Source organism: Agelaius tricolor, unplaced genomic scaffold (genome assembly GCF_023055355.1).
Source record: "Agelaius tricolor isolate 1412-34295 unplaced genomic scaffold, bAgeTri1.0.p SCAF_69, whole genome shotgun sequence".
NCBI lineage: Eukaryota > Metazoa > Chordata > Aves > Passeriformes > Icteridae > Agelaius > Agelaius tricolor.
The window spans coordinates 1604699-1624084 of NW_027269329.1; the positions used below are offsets into that span (position 1 = coordinate 1604699).

At 47.0% G+C, this 19386-nt stretch overlaps 2 long non-coding RNA genes across 3 annotated transcripts; one reads left to right on the forward strand and one right to left on the reverse strand.

The window, feature by feature from the left end:
• Window positions 1-1148: 1148 nt before the first annotated feature.
• LOC139584997 (uncharacterized) lies at window positions 1149-6231 on the reverse strand. 2 transcript variants are annotated; one of them, XR_011676894.1, is made up of 2 exons: window positions 5698-6231; window positions 1149-2662 (listed from the first exon to the last, which is right to left on the reverse strand). It is a non-coding gene; the product is annotated as an uncharacterized lncRNA (long non-coding RNA). The 2 variants fall into 2 exon arrangements; XR_011676893.1 differs by having other exon boundaries at window positions 1149-2675; window positions 5698-5837.
• An 11523-nt stretch (window positions 6232-17754) lies between these two features.
• LOC139584939 (uncharacterized) lies at window positions 17755-18568 on the forward strand. The gene is made up of 3 exons (XR_011676886.1): window positions 17755-17890; window positions 17974-18054; window positions 18132-18568. It is a non-coding gene; the product is annotated as an uncharacterized lncRNA (long non-coding RNA).
• Window positions 18569-19386: the final 818 nt, after the last annotated feature.

The following is a 19386-nucleotide window of genomic DNA, read 5'->3' on the forward strand; positions in this document are numbered from 1 at the left end:
CAGCGCGTAACCCTGAGCAACCGATACCTGGTGTGCCTCCGCATTTTCGCCTTCCACACTCCTAGCACCCAGCGGGACTATTTTGTGTCACGATTCATCTGCACAGCCACATCCATGCACACAAACCGTGCGACGAGGAGGAGGAGGAGGAGGAGGTTGGAATATGACAGCTGCTTTAATAAATACAGGACAGACAGAGAATTATTTTGCCCCTGCAAATGCCAGCCCTTTGATCCCAACACAAAAGAATTTCAAAAAAGAACTGTTCCCAAATAGCTCCAGAGTCCCCTCAGTGTTTGGGACAGATTTCTCGACCCACAATTAGACAGTAAACCCTGAAAATTCACCAGCATTAATGCCAAAATTAGAAAACTCACAAAAATCTTTTGATAATTTTCAACTAACAGACTGGTGTGAAAAACGCCAATCACTTGCTTTTAAAATTTTTGAAAGTTTAATAGTAATAAAATGGTTGTAAAAATAGTAATACAATTAGAGTAATAATAATTTGGACAATTTGAATTAAGACAGTATGAGACAACAAAAACAAAGAGTTGCGGACGTCCGGGTACCTTTCTCTGGGCAGCACGGGCCCGAAAAAGGACCCTCGTTAACAAAGGATTAACCCTTAAAAGCAATAGCCTGTTGCATAGTCATACACTTCATACATGGTGCATAAATTCCATTCAAATACAGGATTCTGTCTGGTCATCATCCACTTCTTCCTTCTAATCCTAACAGCGCCTTGGAGGCAGGAAGAAGTTTGTTTCTTCTGATAAGTGGGCAATACATTCTTTTTCTCTGAAAGATCCAGGTGTCCTTTGGCCGCTATCTCGCTGCAAGTCCTTTCTTTAAAAAAAGTATCTTACATAGCATCGTTTCTATATTAACAGTTTTTGTAACCTAAAACTATATTTAACACACTACTTAAGAGAATTAATACAGCATTACTTTCTAACACAACACATATAATATTCATTTTAATATTTCCGAAAAGCCAATCATAAAATACCTGCATTTTTCACAATCCCCACTCTTATTCTTTGTAAATCCTTTGGCTTGAGCAATATTTCTTATCTACTTGCATCTTCTGGACTATGCTGGCAAAATAAAACAGGGGATTACACAAGGAAGAAATATAAAACCAGTTGTAACACATAAAATGAAAGACCTTAATTTCTTCTAATACATTACCCTACCAGCTAGGTTTTAACATTGTTTTCTAATTTTTGGACTGGTACCTCAGTTATTATATGCACATATATATTTTTTTTCTTCTTTGATTTCTTTTGCTTTTTCTAGAATGACTTTTCTGTGCTCATCAATTTCAACAATTTGATATATTAAACTTTCTACAAACACCCCCTTCTTTGGCCAATAAATAGTGTAAAGCCAACCTATTCTGATACCCTACAGTTTTTGTTTGGCTTAGCTGACTTGATAATAACTCTAAGCCTGGGCGGCTCCATTTGCTATCATTTCCATAACTGCTTGGAGTCTTGTAATACGACTCAATAGATAATTTGGGGTCAATACAGAGTTCAATTGCTGTGCTGGTTTTACCTTTTTGTTTATTATTTGTTTTTTTTACCAAATCTTCTTGAACCATATCTTCAAGATTAAATTTAAAACAAATCCATCTCTCTCCTTTTAGACATTCAATTCCAAATCCATTACCACATTTTCCTAAGTTTCTTGTAATCCAATAATTTATTCCGTTTTGCCTACAGGTTCTTAATTTGGATGGGTTATAACAGTGGCTGTTGACATAGGTGTGTGTAATTAAAGAGGAACTTTGGTTTCTTTCCACGTGATGCTTTCTGCAGCATTTGTGACACGATCTTGCTGGTATCCCGAAAGGGAAAAGAGAACAAATGAGTGCCAGAAACAGGAATAACAGAGGTCCAGTATGCCTTATACTCCCATCTCCCAGGCCTGTGAGGTTGCAATCCACAGCAGGTGTATTTGATCTTCTCAGTGGAGAAATACAGAGGCCAATCTGGTCTTGCCCTCTATTTCCTTGTCACATTCTCTCAACTAATTTCCAGGCAAATTGGTTTTGACACCCTTTAACTGTGGTCTCTTACCGTTCTTCAGGTATCTCTCATTCACCAGGCACTAATAATTCCCATCCACAAAGCTAAGTTATTACTTTAACACTTTTTGCAATAAGAGCATAAATGTTGTGAACTACAATACTAATTATTCTCACAATTCAAGCATTTACTTATAACCCAGCTAGCATGTCCAGTATTGGAATGAATCAAATAAAGTTTACTGATGGAAATGGTAATTCCCCTTCTCCCCTGTACAATTCTCAGGCTAAGGTCAGAACACAAAAACAGTCTTGATCCTTCTGTCTGGAGTATTCCTCCCCTAAGGAGATGTTTTATTCAGGCAAGACCAGAATAAAACCAGGCAGTGCTTGAAACCAGTGGTATAAGCGTCATCTTAATTCTTAATTCTGTGTTGTTCTTTGTACATTTCTTGGATCATTTGGCTTTTTCCAAACTATTACCACTCAGTCCCCATTGGAAAGTCAGTTCGGTATCACCCGGTTTAAATGCGATAGTCCATTCCTCAGGTTTCTTCACAAGTCCTTTGATTCTGCTGGCATGAATTCACCCTCTTTCCGTGATTCTGATTGTTGCTTCAGTAGTACCTGGAAAGCACTTCTTAATAGCATAGTAATAAAAGCAAGATAATACTGCATTAACTTTTACCATTCACTTTTCTTCCAAACTTTCTGGGTTTAGCTAAAAGCTTTTTCCACAGCAGCCTCTTCTTCTTCTATCCAGCTGTGCTAATAGCTGCAGAGGCAAATTCTTCTTTTTATGAGTTACAGTTAGTTAAATAGGAAAAGCTAGACCAATTTTAACACGAGACGTATCACATCTATTGCTTTTTACTTTTTGGGCAGCATTTTATTGTTTTAGCCTTAAAAACCCATTCTTCAGGAAAAAAAACCAAACCAAACTTCTTTTTAACAGCAAACAAAACACACAAAAGAAAAGACCAAAACCTTTCTTACTTAAGAAAAACAAACCACTTTGTGAGGTTTGGAGAGTCAGCAATCTCTGCTTTGATTTTATCTTTTAGTGCTAGCCCCCTCCCGCTCTTTTCACGGCCTTGCTGTCAATGCCGTGCTGCCACTTCTCTGCAGGGCCGGAGCAGGGGAGAGCAGCCACGGGCATGGGGACCCTGGGGGCAGCCTTGGGTCCCTTTTGCCCTCTCTCTCTCTTCTTCTCTCTCTTTCTCTTTCCTTCTCTCTCTCGGCCCACTTTCCAGGGCCGACGCAGCCATCCTCGACTCAGGACCCCGGCAGTCTGGGAGCCCCCTGGCAGTTCCGCCACGGAGCCAGCCCGCTCCTGCCTGGCAAACCCGTGTGTCCCCTGCTGCCAGCACCGCCACCGGGTCACCTCCATGGATCGGTGCCTGCCGCAGCCTCCGAGACCCCGCCGCTCGTAGGGAGCGGGCAGACACCTCCCAACCTTGACAACCCCAAACTTGGCGTCCCCAGGTGCTCCTGACATTCTTTTCCTTTCTCTAGTCAACTTATCCTCTTTTCCCTTCAAGGAGAGCCCGTTCTGCTAAACCCTTTCTGGACCTCAGTTCGGCATTGAATAACCTCCTAACAACCGTGTGTTGAGACACTTCCCTGCCTTTCATGCAAAAACCCCGCATTCACACTTCTGCTCTCTTCTAGCACCAAGATGTCATCACTTCACATTCTAACATCTCAGAGTTTGCTAACCACCTCCCTACTTCAACTTCTCTCTTTCTTCTCTTCTTACCTGTTTTTTTTGATTCAACACACCTCAGACGGTATGAACTGAACCTAACTAAATTACTTCCAAAAGTAAGCTTACAACATTCTTTTACTAGGATTGCAGTAGCTGTTAAATACCTACTGGCTAGCTGTGGCTTACTGAGTCTAACATCTTTGATATATGAGCTACTAGATATTTTTTTACTCTTCCTTACTCTTGAATTAAAATATTATGAGCTACTCCATTTTCTGTATTTATGTATAAAGGATAAATGACTTTTCTAACAGAGGTAAGCTTAAAGCTGGTACTTAGGCTAGTTTTAACTTAACTCTTTTAATTTAACAATATCTTCTTTGGTCTGTTTTATATCATCTCCTTCTGTCCGTTTTTTTCATACACGAATTTTGCTACTTGTGTGTACCCCTCAATCTATAATATTTCAATAATCTAGGAAATTTTCTGATCTCTCTCTCTTTGAAGAGGGAGGGAGAATGAATAAAATTCTTGCAATTTTCTCATGGTTGGTTTTCTAGCTACTTTTATTTATTAAGTGTCCAAGATATTTTACCACTGGGTAGTGAGTCTGAGTTCTTTTATTAACTTCCCTTAAATTTTGTACTAGTCTATAACTCCCATCAGACTTTACTGGGGGAATAGGGATATTATGAGGAGACATACAAGGTTCTAATGCCCCATCCTTTATTAGTCCTTCTATTACTGGCTTCAAACCTTCCCGTCCTTCTAAAGATACAGGATACTGACGTACACGTACGGGACAATCTTCTCTCTCAATTGTAACCCTTATGGGGTCGATATTTAATCCTCCCCTATTTCCTTCCCCACCTCAAACTTCTTTGTTGGTTTTTTTTTCTTCATCCTCTTTTAAATAATTTTAAAACTCTAGCTCTCATTTTCCCATTTTCTGATATAACTCCTATTCTTAATTGCACTTGTAAGACTCTTCCCAATAAATTGCTACCTGCCCCTGGGACCAATAAGACATCTCCCATCCAAATTTTAGTTTCTTCCCTCAATTACTACATCTTTAATGAGCAGAAATGTAAAACTTTCCCTCTTTGCCCCTGTTACTTTCACTCTATGTTTGCTCACACTATAACTTTTTGGAATGTTTAACAGGCAGGTTCTCTCTGCCCCTGTGTCTATTACAAATTCCAATTCCTCTTCTTGGGGACCCACTTTTAAAGTTATCACAGGCTCCAGATGGTATTTGTTCCCCCCAGAAAATTAGAGCTTATGACCTCCCTATTCCTCCTCTGTGCCCATCTCTTTAAAGATTTTCAGATCTTCTGCTTACGTAGGACCATTTTCCTATTTCTCTTAAGTTTGTTTATCTATTTAGTTGCAGTTTCTTCTTTCCCCTCGAAAAGCTGTCCCTTAAAAACCTTTTTTTTTTCCCCTGCATTTCGCCTTTGATATGCTGTCGCATTTATTCCTTTGATTATGTAATTACAATAATTATTCATGTGTTTACTCCCCTCCTCCTTATTTTTACCCCGCTCAGGAGGTACAGTTGGCATTTTGTCTTCTCTGGGGGTCCCCGTAGATTATCTTTTTTCCTAAGCTTTTATTTCAGCTGCTCTGATTAACTGCCTTTCTTCCTGAGAAAAATATTATTTTCATTACAGACCACATCTCTTCTGAAGTATAAATGTTTGGAGCTAAAAATTGGTCTAATTGTTCAGCTATGCCTATGGGATCCTCCAAATATCCCTTTTATTTATTTCTTAAAATTTCAGACCTCACACGAAGTCAAAGGAGCATTTACAAACCCTGGACCGGCCCGTCCTATGGGAGCCTCTTTTAATGCAAATAGACTAATCCCTTTATCCCATTCTTTTTGGATTTTTATCTTCTATAGCTTTTCTCCCGCATTTTTAGGATGAATCAGGAGAGGACTTGCTTTTACCTGAACTTTTAGTGTTTCGATAAGGTGATTCCTTTAGAGAGTTCCGCTGAGCAGCCGGAGCTGTGGTTACTAAGGGAACGGAGCTCAGGGCAGGACGTGGGAACTCGGCACAGCTCAGGGTCTGGATGCTCCAAAGGCGGGGTCTGCAGGGGGAATCGCCCGAGGGGATCGGCACAGCTCAGGGTCTGGGTGCTCCAAAGGCGGGGTCTGCAGCCGGGATCGCCCAGGGGCTGTTCCGGTGCAGACCGAGCTGCAGCGTGGATCGGCCCCACATGGCTCACGGCGGCTGATCCGGCAGAGACAAAGCCGGCGACTGACCCCGGCTGCAGCGGCGGGAGCCGAGCAGAGTCAGGGCAGCCGGGGATGGGACAGACGGGACCCCCCCTCGGTGCGGTCAGCGCGGTACCCACGGTGCACACGGCAGGACGGACCCCCCGCCCCTTCCGCCGGCACGGCCAGCGGAGCGGCCGCGGGCCCGGCGGCCGGGACCGGGACAGACGGACCGGAACAGACGGACCGGAACAGACGGACCGGGACAGACGGACCGGGACAGACGGACCGGGACCGGGACAGACGGGCCGGGACAGACGGGCCGGGACAGACGGGCTGTGCCGGAGCCGGCACAGGGGCTGGGGCAGCCGCGAACGAGTGGAGGAACAAACGGGAATGGATGAGGTAATATTTCGTTCCCTGCCTTATACTTTCACCGTTTTTCTTTTATTGCCTTTAAAAATGTTATTTTCGTACAATCTCCCTCCTGCCCAGCATGTGGCATATCCTTTTTTTTTTCCTGGATTAAACAGTTTTTACAAATAAATCCAGAGCTTACTAAAGCAAACTTCTGCTTGGATACTTCGAAATGGTCAACGAGTTAACTCATGACCTTCTCATGTTGTTTTTCTCACCACCCTTTTATTTATCCTTTGGCAAATTATACATCTTTCAGTTACTTGTGTTCCTACTCCAAAAATCGCAATGCATCCATAGTTCCTTAAAAAAAATGATCACACAAAGCCCGAGTATCCCACTGGGCGTTTTGATACATGTCCTCTGCTATTCCCTAGTAAGCATTTTATTATCTGTCTTCCATCAAGATGTTTCTATTTCCCCCATTTATCTCTTTCGCCACCTATCTTGTTTTAATTCGCCTTTTTTTTTTTTTGCTTCCCTAAACTTTGGAATTTCCAATTTTTCCTCATTTGGAGTTAATATTAACTCTTTCAGCTCCATTTTCTGCTGCATCTTTAGCTTCCTGATCTGCCAAATTATTTCCAGGGTCTTTACCCTGCAAATGCCAACCCTTTGATCCAACACAAAAGAATTTCGAAAAAGAACTGTTCCCAAACAGCTCCAGAGTCCCCCCAGTGTTTGGGACAGATTTCTGACCCAAAAAGAGACACTAAACGCCTAAAATTTGTCAGCATTAATCCCAAATTAGAAAACTCACAAAAATCTTTTGATAATTTTCAACTAACAGACTAGGATGAAGTCAGAGGCCAGATTTGCAAAGAAGAAAGTCTAAATCCTCTAGCTACGCCTGTGCCATTCAGCCAGCAAGCCGCCGGTCCTAGAACACGGGTGGCTATCCCACCTCCTGAGATAAAAGAATTGCAAAAAGCAATAAGGGACGTGGTATCTGCTCCCCATATTTTAAGCAACTGCTGAAAAGGACAGTCCTGGAAGGACATACACTCACACCAAATGACTGTAAAAATCTTGCTAGTATAATTCTCACAGACTCACAATATACGCTATGGGAACTCAAATGGAAAAGACTGCTCACAGGGGTACTAGCCACTTATAGACAGAGTACCGATGCAGACCTTCGTACCCTTGTCACGTCTAAGCTGACTGGTGACCCTCCTGATGATCAGAATGATAATCGAGTGAATTTACCCAAAACAGCGTTAGATGACATTAAAAAGATGGCTCGCAGAGCCTTTTTGCAAATTGAGCCTGCAGGAAGTTTTGAAAAAGCCTATACTCTGATTAGGCAAGACTCGTCTGAACCATAAATGGTAACGCAATGGTAACGCATTTGTGGGCCGGGTAACGCAAGGAGCAGAAAGACAATGCGGCGATGATATAGCTCGCCCAATAATGATACGGGACATTATTGAAAATAATGCCAATGCAGAATGTAAAAGAGTTATCAAAGCCCTAGGAAAAGACAAACCCACAGTGCCTGAAATGATGGATGCCTGTAACAAAATTGGGAGTCCACAGCAAGTGGCAATTATCCAGGCAAATGAACTTGGAAAAACTCTAGGAGAAAAAATTGAAAGGGCTCTTACAGCTCAAACAGCGCAAGCAGTCGCACAGGCAGCACAAACAGAAGCTTTACCTGTCAATCAACCAAAGACGAATGTCTGGGTCGCTTTAGCCAGGTCTGCAGGCTCCGATACCATCTGTCTATCTGACACAAGCCCTGACAAACCTTGTTCAACCTGTCTAGTCGGAGTACCTTTCCCAAAGGGTTTTGATAATGTTACTCCTGATAAATATTGGCCACATGATGATCATCACGTATCTCCAACTCCCAGCCAGAAACACCAAACTTATATTGATAATTCTAAAGCTGATAAATCTGACCTTCAAGAGCTAGAAATCCTAGGCTCATTAACTATGGGTACCTGTTACTTCTTTCATTTCCTAGGAGAAGACGGCCCTCATTTAAAGGTTACCCCATATCACCCAGCTTATAGCAATATGACTTCTCGTCTCCGTCCGTCCCGACCGTGCTACCGCCCGATGCTCCTACAGGTAGAAACTCACTCACTAGCAGGAAAAATCCTTCCAATGCAGTTTTTTCTATTTTTATCCTCTGAGTGTCCAACTTCTTTTGCTAAATTTCTACAGATTTGAGCTCAAATTACCATTTCTGACCAGTGCAGAGACAAATGATGAAACATTCCTGAGTTATTCTTACTCTTCATCTTATGGAAGTACCAGCCAGCACTAAATTTGCATGATCTAACCAAAGTAGACATTTCACAGAAAAGCACTTTCTATAGCAATATTGAAAAACTATAGATTGAGGTAAAAGTTTCTGCCCTCACTGGTGCAAAGTCACATGTTGTTTGAAGAGCATCCCACTGAATTTTCTAAAATGTGTGAATGTGTCATCTGGACCACAGGAGATAAAGCAGGGTTAAAACGCTGAGCAAAACTGAAGTTAACAAGCACAAGGTTCATCAACCTTGCAATAGAAGCTTGCAGAAACCTTTCAAGGCTCATCCAATAAAGCCCCGTGGCACTTTGTTCTTCCCCCTCCTCCCAAATCTCCATCCGTCTGAGGCAGCATCAGCAGGAAATTTTGCACGGAAGCTTGCCAGATAAAATAGCTATATCATCTGCCATTAGTTTTAGCGAGTTCTTCAAAAATAGGTTAAAAATTATTTTATCTATTATTTTTTAGCTCTGTCCTAAGTTAGGGATGGGCCAAGTCTTGTGTCTTTGTCTCACAGAAAGGTGGTTCACATGTCCTTTAATATCATATGTGCAAATATTTCCAATCTGCATTCTGCCTTATCAGAAGGCTAATTAATTGCTTTATTATACTATATTACATTACATCTAAACTGATTCTGCCAAGTACTCAACCCCGCACACAACTCGTGACTGTCACCCAAGAGTCCCGACACGCACACACACTTGGCCCCGACAGGCCAAGGAAACAAAACACCCTCACTTTGGGTAAACAATCTCCACGCTGCATTCTACTTTGGCACAAACACAGGTACAGCACATGAGATAATTGATTTTACTTCCTCTGAGGTTCAGAGAATGTGAATCCCGGAAATATTCTTGGGGAGAATTGTGCCTTGCTTTTCTCTGTGAAGAGAAATGCGGTGACAGGTGCACCCTTGCCTCCAGGGCAAAGAATCACGGAACGGTTTGGGTAGGAAGGGACCTTGAGGTTTATCTTTGATTTATACAACACTTCAACAGGCAAGAGGGGGCTCATCTGCTTCAGAGCTGCTTGCTTTTCTCACACCTTTCACAAGCAAAGCCTGAAGCAAACCCTCCCAAGTTGCCCTATGGACCACGGGACCCCTCAGCACTCGGTGACGCTGCCAGCAAAACCTCAAACTTTTACTCACACAGGGATGAGGCCGTGCACTCGGTCGTAACCCAGATTCTCTTTTTCCCACAGAATCCTCAAACTTCCTTTGTTCTCTCTGCAGGTCTTTTTGCAAGCACACTGATTAACAGACTACACAAGTTTCACCAGCAGACTTCAGCTAAATCCAAAATCGGTTTCTACCCCAAGTAAAATTTGCAACCCCCTGTCTCACCTGCGATGTTTGGAATTTTAGGAGGTGGCAGCCCACTCGAGATCAAAGGTCCCGGGCAGGGTGCAGGCCCACGGACACAGATGCCATCCCTTTTCCAAGGGAAACTAAACTCATCACCCCAGTTTCCTTACATCAGTTTGCCAAAGACGTTCACCGCTCCCAGGTCACTCAGAGTTCTCGTTGGCTGCAGACTCGGTCTTGGAGTTACGGAGTTACGCTTCCTCCTAACACTCACCTCCCCACCTCAGCCCCCTGCTGCTGCGTCCCCTTCTCCACCCCTAACCCTACTCTATTTTCCAGCCCGCCCTTGCTCCATCCCTCACACTCCGCCCTTAACCCGTCCCACCACACTTCCCGCTCCATCCGTTACTTCACCCACCGCCCACCCGTGAGTCCCCTGCAGCAGCACCCAGGAGCCCAAACCCTCGGAGGATGGCGCGGCTCTCGCAGCAGGACAACACCCAGGCGAGACAGGCAGGGACAACGTCTGTGTGCTGCAGGGTGTCACAAGGGGCTGCGGGCTGAGGGGAGGGGGCTGGAGGGTGACACAGAGGATGGGGGGAGCGGAGAGGCAGAAGGGGGTGTTAGGAGCAAATGGGGGGCTCCAGGGTGGCGCAGAGATGCTGAGAGGCTGGGAGTGGGGAGCTTGAGGGTGACAAGAAGAGGGTGAGGGGGAGCAGATGCCTTGAGGGGCAAAGTGGGGGCTGCTTGAGGGTGACAGGTGAACCAGCCCTCACACCACCCCTAACCAGGTGGAGAGTGCACGGTGGAGGCCAGGGGGCCAAGGGACAATGTCAGAGGTCTCGGGGTGGCACACAGACATTGCGGGCTGAGGGGCAAGGAGGGGGAGGCTTGACAGATGGAGAGCTCACACCGAGGGTTAGGGGTACAAAGGACACAGGGTACCAGGTAGGGTTAGGGTACAGGTGCAGCAGCCCTCAACCCAACCCCAAGGTCATCCTAAAGAGCACCCCTAGGACCCCAGTTTTCCCCAACAGCAGCACAAGGCAATAACCCCAATGCTGGGACAGCCCCAGAAGTCTCCCAGCAGCTGCAGGCAGCAACCCTAATAAAAAGGTAGCAATGATGTTTGTGGTCTAGAGAGTGACAGGTAGGAGTTGGGGGCTGGGCAGTTTGTTAGGGGTTTTTTTAGGGTTTTTCTCACGGCTTTAAAAGGATATTTTAGGGCTTTTTTGGAGGAGTTTTCCAGGAAATTTCTGGGAACATTTAGGATACTTTTAGGGCTTTTAAAAAATTTTGTTAGGGTATTTTAAGGGCTTTCTTAGTACTTTTAAGAATTGTTTGGGGGCGGATTTGGGTGTTCTTGGGGGTTTTTTAGGACTATTGAGGGTATGTGTAGGACTTTTTAGGGCTAGGGTATTTTTAAGGTTTTTGAGGGAATTTTTAGGCTTTTTTAGGGTCTTATCAGGGCATTTTAAGGATTTCTGGGGTATTTTTAGAGCTCTTTTTGGACTATTTAGGGTATATTTAGGAATTTCTAAAGGTTCTTTGGGGATTTTTAAGGGTTTTTTAAAAGTAGGGTATTTCCAGTGTATTCTAACAGCATTCTGAGGCTATTTTTAGGTTTTCATGGGGTTTTTAGCACATTTTGAAGATCAGGAGGTTTTCAGGGAATTTTTAGGTTTTTTTAGGGTCTTTTTATGGCACAACACATGGAAGCTGAGGGGCAGCTTGAGAGGCACTGTGGGGGCTTGAGGGTGAGAGAGGCTGGGAGCTGAGGGAGGAACAGGGAGAGGGGACAGCGGGTGACACACAGAGATGCTGAGGGTGGCAGGGGCAGCTGTAGGGTGACACAGAGAAGCTGGGGGCTGAGGGGCAAAGGAGAGGGGTCAAGGGTGACACACAGGAGCTGAGGGCTGGGGGGCAGAGGGACCGGTTGAGGGGTAAAGGGAGAGGGCTTGGGGGCTGGACAGTCCAGTGGAGATCAGGGGTGCACGGTACAGCTGTACCACCCCTCACCCCAGCCCTAACCTCAGCCGAAGCAGCCCCCCTAAAAACAGCCTTTTCCCCCAACAGCAGCACAACACAGCAACCCTAACAGCGAGACCAGACAGCAACCCTCACACAGCAGCACAATGACAGAACCCTCAGAGGACAACAGACCCACTGCAAAAAGGTAGGGACGACATCTGTGGGCTAGACAGCAAGAGGTAGAGTTCGGAGACTGAGCATGTCTTTGTGAGGCTTTTTTTCCAGGACTTTGAAAGGTATTTAGGGGATTTTGGAAGGAACTTTTCTGGGACTACTTAGGGTATTGTTGGGGCTTTTTCAAAGCCATTTTATGAGTCTTTAGCATATTTTGAAGATTATGGTCAGGGTCAGAGGAAACACCCTCTGAAAAGGCAGAGTTTTAGGACTGCAGGGGAACGCTTGAGCAAGGGGCCAGCAGTGGCACAGCGGGTTGGGTCCCACGCCGCCAGTCCGAAGGTTGTAAGTTTTAGACCCAGCTAAGTTGTTGTGGTTAGGGTTAGATGCTCTCAGCTTTGGTCTGGGAGAACTTCTGCACAGAAAAACTCACCCCCCGCGTCTCCCGACGCCAGTTTGCAGGAGGTGCTCGGCACTGCCAGGGCAGCCCGAGTTCTCGGCGGGGGCAGCTTTGCTCCTGCAGGAGCAAATCCTGCGCTGGCCCTCTTCCCCATAAAGCCAAACTCAGCCCCGCTGCGCGTCGACGTCCGTTCGCAGGAGGCACGTGGCGCTCCAAGGGCGGCAAGAGTTCTCGGCGTCGGCAGCCGCGGTCCGTGAGAAATCGTTCTCTGCGGTTTTGGAGGCCGAATCGCAGTTTCGGCCACGGGTACACAGAGAGGAAAGACGGTTAATTTCCTTAGAAAGGGAAGTCTGGCAGCCCATGGTTTAAGGGGCAGACGAAGGGCTGTGCAGGGGAAGGAACTCCTCACAGGACCTTTCTTCACCTCAAGCCCACTCCAAGGTCTAGCACCCCCCGTGTGCCCAGCTGCTTTCAGAGGGTTACCCAGGCACACCCGCACAGGGAGCCGCTAGTCCAGAGGGGCTAACGGGGGCATCCCAAGGGTCCCTCCAGGAACTACGGTCGGAGCATCCAGCACGGACTAGGGAGCAGCCGGACCCACCCGGGCACGGAGCATCACTTTGAGAAAATGCCAAGGGAAGAGCCCTTTTGCCAAGGGGCAGCATCTGAGCAGGCCAGGCAGCATGTGGGGTTCCAGGAGAGGGCTTTCAACTTTCCCCTTTTACTGTGTCAGTCCCTCCCCAGGGCCCCCAGACCCCCCAGAGCACTCCCAGAAAGGAGAGGGGTTATTAGGAGAAAAAGGGTTTAGAAAAAAGGGAAAAAGCTTCCTTTTCCTTTATTTTTTGTGTTCAAACTGGGAGGGACTCTGCTTCCCCTCCAATTTTAATGGTCTCAGTTGAAAGAATCCCTGCCTTTTCTATGCTGTTCGGGGTGTTAATTGACAGGGAGTCCTCATTTTCTATTATTTTCCAGTTTAAGTAGAAGGGGAAAATCTTGACAATGTTTCTTAAGGGTTTGAATTAAGGGTAGCCACCCCCTTTTTGTTGTCCTGAGGCCTAAATTGAGGGAGAAGCCCAGCTATCTCTGCATAAGAGTTTGAACTGAGGGAAAAATCCCTCTTTTTTCATCACTGGAGAGGTATAAAGTGAGGAAAAACCCTCTTTTCCCAGTATTAAGAAGAATAAATTAAAGGGCAGAAGCTATTTATATGCCATTGTATTAGTTTCAGTAGAGATAACTGCCCCATTTCCTCTGTTCAAGGGGTGCACTGGAAGGAAGCTCTGCCTTTTTCAGCATTTTAAGGGTTTAAAACTACATTTCACGGCCCTTCTTCCTGTGCCATAGGACTAAGTATCTCAGAGCAGGGTGAGCCTGACACACACTTAACCCTTACACTGCCTGGGAAGCTTTTATTTATCTTATTGTTACTTATAATATAGATAGGCCTAATTAGAGGTCCCAAGGAGACTTAGACTATTCATATCATAAGCATTCTTTTCCACCCAGCATAGTCACACATGAAGTACTACTTAGTAGCCACTAAGGAATAATTATGTAAGTTAACAGCAAATTGGCTAATTTATCTAGTTATGCTGCCTAAACAGAAACTTTTATTTCTTACCAGTTTTCTGCCCTTTTACGCCAAGTAGTTGTTGCAAAAAAAGAAAGCACTATTATTTTTCTGAAGAATTTTCTTCTATAACAAGCCCTTTGCTCCCCTTGACTTCAAGTCAGAGGAGCCAAACAGCAGCAGCTGCTCTGAGGGTTTTTATACCCGGTGGGATTCACCCCCTCCCTTTTCCTGGGTGCCATGGGAACGAGAGGCGGGCACCATCAGGGGTATATTAACCCCAGCCTTTGCTCAGGGCCTTCATTCCCCCTCTGGGAGGTGCTAGGATAAGAGCTCTCCTCTCATTTCAGTGAAGAAGCTCTTTCAGCTTCTCACAGCTTGTTTTCAGCAGGTGTTTCTGGGCATCTAAAGCAACAGAGGCTTTGAAGATACTGTGAAGAAAACAGCATAGAATACAGGGCTTATTTAAGTTCATAATTTTGGGTTTTGTGTTTAGGGGTGGTAAAGCGCATTTGTAATTTCTGGTTTTGTTCTGATTTTGTTTTGTCTTTTTTTTAGGAGGAGCGCAGCTTCCAGAGGCTCCAGGTTGTGTCAACTACAACACTTTTTTCAGCAGATTCATCGTGTCACAAGAGGGATCTGCCCAGGGTCCAAGGTGATGTTTGAGATTGAGGCTTCAGGTGAGTTGAGGATTGTGACTAGGAGAGGGAGGGTGAGCGGGTATCCGGTTAGGAGTTATCGTTGGGGGGGTGGTTTTGAAGGCAGCAGGGTGAGAAAGGGTGTTTATTTGAGCCCCCCACCCAAGGCCTTTTAGAAGCTGAGCAGAGGCATTCACATGTCTTACAGCACACAAGGTCATCCACTACACTCACAGGAATGCCATTTCACTTTGCCTTTCTCTAACCCAGGTGGCACTCATAATAATGGCCACAGCCTTGGAATCAGGATGAAGCTGGAGCCTGAAGGAGCCAGGCACACTCAGGAGAGGGCAAGTATCTGACTCGCTGGGATTTGGCCCACATAACTATATACTCATACTTTGGTTTTGTTTTTCTTTATTGTAGCTGGCCGAGAGGCTAACAGGCGATCACGGGGCCCTCCGAGGCAGGCTCATTTCAGGCACAATGTGGATCCACATCACCGATCATCCAAAAGATAAGTCAGGGCCACGGCCTGGAGATGGGACAATGGGAGAGCAGCAGGTCGGGAGTCCTGGGACAGATTTAAAAATTAGCAGAGGGAAAAGCAATCTCCTCCAAGGGGCCTCTTAGGACAGCTAAAGGGAGAGGCTCTACTTGTGACGGCAGCTTTCAGGCGGGCAGCGCAGAACAGTTCCGGTCCACGTCGTGTTGTCCGGCGTACCGTGTTACCTAGTGTGTCTTTGGGGTCCCTTTTGCCTTTTCCCCTCGAGGCCCTCACCACAAGCATGATGTGTTGCGTTTGTCGTCCTCCTGTTTGTCACGTTCTGTGTCACGGGTGTCCGCGCATGTTTGTGGCGGAGCTGCTCTGCCCTGCCCTGCCGCAGAGGCTGCTGCAATAGGACAAGTCCCAGGGACTTGCAGTTTGTGGGGTGTTGCCAGACTCTAGATGATATTCCTAGATAGAAAGAAGATGTTTGGAGCTGTGAAGTTATCCCGCAGGCCTTTGACTTTTGTCCTCACTTTCTTTCAGATGCAGAAGGATAAAATCCCGGGCAAAATCCATCCACCCATCCTGAGTGAGGAGGTTCCCCCGAGCAGGTCAGTCACCGTTTGTCTCTGCAGGGGGAGTGTAAAGTGTGACTCTGTTACAGCACTGTTCTTTCTCTTTTTAGGAGGTAAAGCTGGATATCAGCAGTCAAGATGAGGTGGGCAAGGTGAGCATTGAGTAGCGTACAGAAGCAGTTGTCATTGCTCCAGTCTCACTTTCCGGTGCAGCTCTCAGCATCTGTTCCTGTTTCTACGCTTTAGGCAAGCCACTCGGAGTACGCCAAGCCCCAGTCACCAACCAGCCGACGCACCGGGTGCGCCGCTCTCCCGAGCCCTGCAGAAGAATCACGGAACTCATCGATGAAGCCTCTGCCTTTTCTGTTTAAAGGTGTCACCAGGGTAGCCTTTGGCAATGGCTGAGGAGTCACGGTGAGTCGGGGAAGTAGGGAGGAGGAGCGAGGGTCTGCTCAGGTTTCAGCCATGCCAAATCACCTCGTCTCCTCTTACCCCAGGCTTACCCCGTGACAACGGCATCAGCCTCGGAGCGCAGCCGAAGGGTGCGGCCCCAGGAGCCGGACATTCTTAGGAGAACGGTGAGTAGCAGAATTGTTGGGTTTTGGCCAGTGTGCTGCAGAGATCGTGCATTGATATTTGGATTTCTTTCATGTAGCTGACTAAGAAACAACAGGGAGTTGTTGAACAAGAGTGCCAGCAGGAACTTCCCAGATGTCGAGGCTGCCTTCTTTTGCACCTGACACGGACCTGCATCCCCAGATGTCTGAGAGATAAGTAGAGGGCTAGAACCCAGAGAGGGGATGAAAGCGGGGCGCAGGGTAGGGACCCACCGGGAGGGGTTTTTGAGTCTCCTTTGGAGATGGGGGCGTCCATGAAGCGGCCCCTTAAAAGCAAAGCCTGACTTTGGGTCCCAGCGCTGAGGCGCGCAGGGCAGAGCAGTCCCGGTGTGTATCGTGCCACTTGTCTTTTGTGTATTATGTGTTGTTTGGATATGTCATGTCCTTTACCTTAGGCCTTTGAGGGGCCTGTCAGAAACCCTGGCATTGTTGTTAGCATCTGCGATCTCTGCATTCCTCAGCCTGGCAGCCAGGCCATAGAACTTTTGACTGGGGAGCTCAGACAGGCATCAGACTCTCTTGTCTCTTTAGAAGCATCTGGTCAGGTGTCTTTTCAGGTCTTGTTCTGAGCTGTGTGGACAGCTCTGCCTCGCCAGGATCCATTATGGCGGACTAGGACTGGAAAGAACGTGAGGGCAGGTAGAGGCTTCTGGCCGTAGGATTCTCGGGCATCCATCTTTGCAGTTCTTGGAATAAATCATTTGGTTAGCATCTTGTTCCTCCAGGTTTCTCTGAGCCTCATCAGCTCACCATCAGTCTCCCCTCGGTCATCTCCTTTTGCATTCTCTCAGTCCTCGCAGCCATTTTCCTTGCCAGGAGATTTCTGTCCGTGTTGTGTCCCCGTTGTCTGTCACGTCCTGTCTGTCCTGTGTCACGGGTGTCTGCGCACACATTTGTGCCGGAGCTGCTCAGCCCTGCTGCATAGCCTGGTGCAATATGAGAAGTCCTGGGGTCTTGAAGTTTGTAATGTGGGGTGTAGTTGGACTCTAGGTGGGATGTGTAGATGGACACAGGATATCTGGAGCTCTTAAGTTATCCTGCAACAGTTTGACTCTTGTCCTAACTTTTTTTTCAGGTTCTGATGGATTAAATCTGTGCCAGAGGGCCCCATCCGGGGTGAGCGGTTTCCCCCGAGCAGGTGAGGCACCATTTGTCTCTGCAGCAGAAGTGTATGCGGTGACTCTGTTACAGCTCTGTTCTTTGTCTTTTTTTTTAGGAAGTAAATCTGGATACCAGCAGTCAAGGTGAGCAGTGGAGAGAAGTAGCTGTTATTGCTCAGCTCTCAGTTTCTGGTGCTGCTCTAAGCTTCCATTCTCTTTTTTGTGGTTTAGGCAATGCACTCTGAGCCTGCCAAGCTCCCGTCACCAGCCGGCCGACGCACCGGGTTCACTGCACGTGTGAGCCCTGTGGACGCATTCCAGGACCTGGTGATGAAGCCCTGAACTTTTCTATTTAAAGGTGCCATCCAGGTGGCCTTGGGCAGCTGCCCAGGAGTTGCGGTGAGTAGGGGAAGTAGGGAGGAGGAGCGAGGGTCCCCTCAGGTTTCAGCCATGCCAAATCACCTCATCTCCTCTTAACCCAGGCAGCCCCCGTGACGACGGCCTCGGTCTCCGAGCGTGCCCGAAGCGTGCGGCCCAAGCAGCTGAGCGTTCTTAGGAGCAGGGTGAGTAGCAGACTTGTGGGGTTTTGGCCGAGGGGCTGCCAAGATCAGGCACTGATGTTTGGTTTTCTTTAACACAGCTGTCTCAGAGACACCAGCCCGGTGCCAGCAGGACCTTCCCGGCTGACGAGGTGGCCTTTCTTCGCACCCGAGACCGGCATCCCCAGCTGTGCGAGAGATAAGTAGAGGCCCACGACCTACAGGGGGGATGAAAGCAGGGTGCTGGTTTGGGAATTACTGGGAGGGGTTTTTGAGTCCCCTTTGGAGGTGGGGGCTGTCCATGAAGCGGCCCCTTAGGCCCCATAAAAGCAAAGCCTGACTTTGGATCACAGCGCTGAGGAGAGCAGGGCAGAGCAGTCCCGGTGTGTATTGTGTCACTTGTCTTTTGTGTATTATGTGTGTTTGGATATGTCATGTCTTTTATCTTAGGCCTTGGAGGGGCCTGTCAGAAACCCTGGCATTGTTGTTAGCATCTGCGATCTCTGCATTCCTCGGCCTGGCACCCAGGCCATACAACTTTTGAGCTTGGGAGCTCAGACAGGCATCAGACTCTTGTCTCTTTAGCAGCATCCGGTCAGGTGTCTTTTCAGGTCTTGTTCTGAGCTGTGTGGACAGCTCTGCCCCGCCAGGATCCATTATGGCGGACTAGGACTGGAAAGAACGTGAGGGCAGGTAGAGGCTTCTGGCCGTAGGATTCTCAGGCATCCATCTTTGCAGTTCTTGGACTAAATCATTCGGTTAGCATCTTGTTCCACCAGGTTTCTCTGAGCCTCATCAGCTCGCCATTGGTCTTACCTCAGCCATGTAATTTTCTGTCCTTGTGCTCCTTGCAGTCATGCTTCTTGTCTTGAGATTTCTGTTCGTGTTGTGTCCCTGTTATTTGTCACATCCCATCTGTCCTGTTTCACGGGTGTGCGCACACATTTGTGCCGGAGCTGCTCTGCCCTGCTGCATAGCCCGGTGCAATATGAGAAGTCCCGGGGACTTGGAGTTTGTAATGTGGGGTGCAGTTGGACTCTAGGTGGGATTTGTAGATGGACACAAGATATCTGGAGCTCTTAAGTTATCCTGCAACAGTTTGACTCTTGTCCTAACTTTCTTTCAGATGCAGAAGGATAAAATCCAGGGCAGAGCCCCCCATCCCAGGTGCGGGGATTCCCCCGAGCAGGTGAGTCCATGTTTTTCTCTGCAGAGGAAACCTAAATGGTGGCTGTTACAGCATTGTTCTTTGTCTCTCTTTTCAGGAAGTCAAGGCCGAGAGCAGCAGTCAAGGCCGAGTGGGCGAGGTGAGCATTGAGTAGCATACAGAAGCAGTTGTTCTTGTTGAGGTCTCAG